Source organism: Pelodiscus sinensis, chromosome 2, assembly GCF_052426305.1.
Source record: "Pelodiscus sinensis isolate ZL-2025 chromosome 2, ASM5242630v1, whole genome shotgun sequence".
NCBI lineage: Eukaryota > Metazoa > Chordata > Testudines > Trionychidae > Pelodiscus > Pelodiscus sinensis.
In genome coordinates this window covers 47886877-47891416 of record NC_143053.1, presented here as the reverse complement: position 1 = coordinate 47891416, position 4540 = coordinate 47886877, and positions in this window count along the sequence as shown.

The window sequence follows — 4540 nt, the reverse complement described above, 5'->3', positions numbered from 1 at the left end:
GGCTCCCCGCTTATGCAAATGAAGCCCGGGAAATTCAAATCCCGGGCTTCATTTGCAAGTGCGGTATGCCTACATTACCCCACTAGTTCGAACTAGCGGGGTAGTGTAGACATACCCTGAGAGATTAGTCGGTAAAGAAAGCTCATGACTATATATATATATATATATATATATATATATTAGTCTCTTAGGGTAAGTCTACACTGCATCCCTAGTTCGAACTAGGGATGCAAATGGAGACAATCGAACTAGTTAATGAAGCGGGGATTTAAATATCCCGCGCTCCATTAACATGATCTCGCCGGCGCGCTAGTTCAAATCACAGCTGATTCGAACCAGGAAGTGCGCGCCGGGATGTGTTAGTTCGGACTAAAGCCCTTAGTCCGAACTAATGTTACTCCTCATTTTTGGAGGAGTAACATTAGTTCGGACTAAGGGCTTTAGTCCAAACTAACACATCCCGGCGCGCACTTCCTGGTTCGAATCAGCTGTGATTCGAACTAGCGCGCCGGCGAGATCATGTTAATGGAGCGCGGGATATTTAAATCCCCGCTTCATTAACTAGTTCGATTGTCTCCATTTGCATCCCTAGTTCGAACTAGGGATGCAGTGTAGACATACCCTAAGGCTGTGTCTACACTACCAGGTTATTCATACATAAATTGTTTTGAAATAATAACTCCTGAAATAACTATTTTGAAATAAGATTATTCCTCTTCACAAGCAGAAGTTATTATTTCAAAATAACAAGCCCTGTATTTCAAAACAACAGGCTTGATAATGTGGATGTCCGCCTTATTATTTCGACATGCCTTGAGATCCGCAGGCCTACTTGTTGTTTTTAAAATTACAGACTACCCTTCTGAGACTTCTGAACTCCCCAGTTTTATTTTAAAGCTCCTTGAGAACTTTATTTTTAAACAGCTGGATCCTTCTGCCACATCTGGGCATGAAATCTGAGGAAATACTCAGATTCTTTTGGAGCTGGAGACAAACAGTAAACCAATAGCTAGACTTTTAAAAAGGCCTAGGCTGTCAGTTTTCTGTCCAAAAGGGAATTTTCCAGACACTGCCTGTATGCCATTCTACCTATTCCCCTATGCCAGAGCATTAAAGAGAGGCTTGAGGCATGGCTAATGGCAGAAATAAGTATAGATAGAATGAATCAGTCATGCTGGTATAATTTAGAGCAACTATTAGACATCTCTAAGTTGTTTTAGGCTCTTGTTCAGCACTTGGTTGGTTCCTACTTGGATCAGAGGAGCTGTAAGGTGACACAGAGCATAGTTGGGCTGGATTATATTGCAAATCAGGCTTCTGCATCCTGGGTCAGACACAGGACTCTCTGTGGAGCTCTGGTCCCAAATTCAAAATCTTGCTTTGCATCATAACATGAATTATAGTGTCTTCATTTGTTGTTACCTTTGTTCACCTGAGTTTGGCTTTGGGTTTGTCTCATGTAAGGAACTTGTTTGTACTTCCAGTGAAATCAGTGTCAATTTTGAAATTGACTAATATGGGAGCTGGATGGGTACTAGACTTAAAGTATTTCTATAAACTACCATGTATGATTATGAGACTGATGGAATATTCAACATTTAGAATAATGTAGGGAAAACAACTGGGCACTTATGAAACTACAACCATGCAGGGAAAAAACCATTCCTGTGCAGAGACCAGCAACAAGGCCTGTGTTGGCTGTAAGTCTTCAATATAGGGCGTAAATGAGAAATAAGGGATGTGAAACCCTTGTGCTGGCTCTTGGCACTGGAGTGAATTTCACCTGATGTGAAAGGACAGTTTGCTCCTACTGAATCCATCTGTTGTTCTTGATGAGGCTTGTATCTGTATTTGTATTGATGCAATCAAACCCAGCAGTATTTATTGGCAAAACCCAAAGAAATGGAAACACATGCATAGACAAAAACATCTAATTACATAACTTAACTAAGACCTTTATTACAATAGCTGGGGGATGCTCTACTAAAAAGAACAAATGTATGTTATAATTTTTGTGCACTCTTGCCAGCAATGACAAAAAATTGAAAAATATGTTTATACTGATGCTATTTTCACTCCTAAATCTATTGCAACTTCTATTGGAAACATTAAAGTTGGAGCTGTGAGTCATCACATGACTACATTCCTTTTACTATCTAATCTACTGACTTATATTGTCGCCATCTCCGCAGTGTCTAAGAACCTACTGCACACGGTACACATGCAAGTAGGCCTTAGGCATGTGCATCTCTCTAGTGACTTCAGTAGAATTACTCATGAGTGAAATTCACTAGACCCAGAAAGAGCCTGAGAGTTCAGGTTTTATGCAGCTGGAGTGCAGGTCAATTGGGGATATGGAATCTACATCCATGCCCTGCAAAGGCAGAGCCATTGGGCTATTCATAGTCTGAAGTAGCCACTACATAGGAGGTCATAATCATGCAAGATGACGCAGAGCACTCTGATGCTTTACTTTGCAAGAAATACGGATCCTCTGTGTGTGTGTGCACATACCTGATATAAGGTAGCAATAACCTTCTGATGAATTACAGAACAGGATGATAAAGGAAATAATAAAGTCTAGTCCCCTGGTACTGCTACTGACTGAATCATTTCATTTGCCCTGACAGGACTCCCAAACAGATCCTTAAGGAAGCTTGCCATGCCCAACATTATTATAGTATTGGTACTGAGCTGGTACTTGTTTTGGATATGCAACTCCTTCTGAAATCAATAGAAACTTTCATGTGAAAAAATGCAGGATCAGCCTCCAATTTCTTTTTAAACTCTGAGTAATGAAAGAAGCCATATGGCATATCTAGACATTATAGTCTTGCCTTGTTCAGCAAGACTAGAGCATAAAGTGAATGCCTTTCTGTTATTTTTTGAATGGTTGGTGCATGCATACACATGTTTCTGTGTGTCTATATATATGTGTCCATGTGCAAATAAGCACATTTAAGTGAGAGAGTGTCAATAAACATGGAAAGAAAAAATACTAGGCCACAAAAAGTGTGTACAAAGGGGGAGGAGGGGCTTTAATGAATAACTGAGGGATTTCCCAGTGGATTTGTGCCCTGGAAATTTCCAGTTGTATTGTACATAACATATATTACAGCCACTTGCAAATTACTGCTACATGTATTGCTTTGCTTTCCCATTTGTGTTTTGGGGGTCTCTACTTCTACTTAAATGCAACCAGACAAGTGTAAAAGAACATGCATACTTTGTTAATCAGTTGTAATCTTTCAAATATTTTCTGATAATCCTCCAAGAAGGGTAAGAAATGTCTGTATTTCTTCCAAGCAAAGTAAGTACTATATGCACACCCTTTTCCCATTTTCCACAGAAAGACTGCATGGGACAAATGTGTTATGTTCAATATAATTCATATCATTCTAGTGTTATGGAGTGTTACAGTGGAGAAATTAACAACAGATTTTGGTCCATGTTGCTTAGTCAGACAGAACAAAATTACTACTCTTCCTTGCATGTTGGTTTATAACTTATTTGATTATGAAATTGGGATAGCATAGCAGTGCCCTTTTGATGCAAAGTTGTCCAAACCAACAAGACATTAAAATTATTCATATTGGGCCCTGTCTTTCAAATCCATATGAACATAATTACTTTAAACACACAAGTAGCTTCACTACTTTCATGTACAATGGGACCACTCATGTGAGTAAACCTGTTCATTTCTCTTGGTTTGCAGGATTGTGTCCTTCAGGCCCAGCAATTAACTACTGTGGTGCAGAGCTATGTAGAGAAACCCACCATAAGTATTTTTTTCTACGGCTTTAGGTTTATTTTCACACACTCATTGGGTTAGTTTACCAGTCCTGTGCTGTTATTTTAGGCTGGTCAGTCATTTATTCACCCAAAGTAGATATACCACATTTTAATTAATTTTAACTGTGTCCATACAAACAGGAGATGTTGTAAACTTGCACAGTGTAGACCCACTTCAGGAAAAGTCACAGTCCATCATGCTCTGGATGCGACCAAATAATGATGAAGTAGTGTCTTTACTCAGAAGGGCCCTTCCCCCTCCCTTCTTCAATGTTACAATTGTTTCCCTCTAATAAATTGGTTGAGACTATTATAAATCCCCCTCCAAATCCCCAGTAATTGCTTTCAAATGTTGGCACCTCCGGAAAACTCTGAGCCTGGGAGGATTAAATGTCTCTCTCCAGAAATAAATGCCCTGATTGCAGCACCTTTCCCTTCAGCTCCCAACAGGGAGCAGCAGCAACTTCACATCCCTCCCCCCCGCCTTTCCCCATTTCCCCAGGCTGCCGCTCCAGCTCCAGCTCCTCGCCCGCCCTGCCGCAGCGCAGCTCGCCCCGCGCGCACGTCCCAAGGTCACCGCGGGGCTGAGCCGAGGGCAGCGGGCAGGGCATCTGGCGCACCCGCGCTGCAGGTGAGGGGCCGCCCCGGAGCAGGGGGGGGAGGGGGAGAGAGGCTCCCGGTCCATCCCCAGCGCGCGCGAGGGCAGCCCGCTGGCTCCAGCATCCCGGCCGGCCGCCCAGCAGGGGGA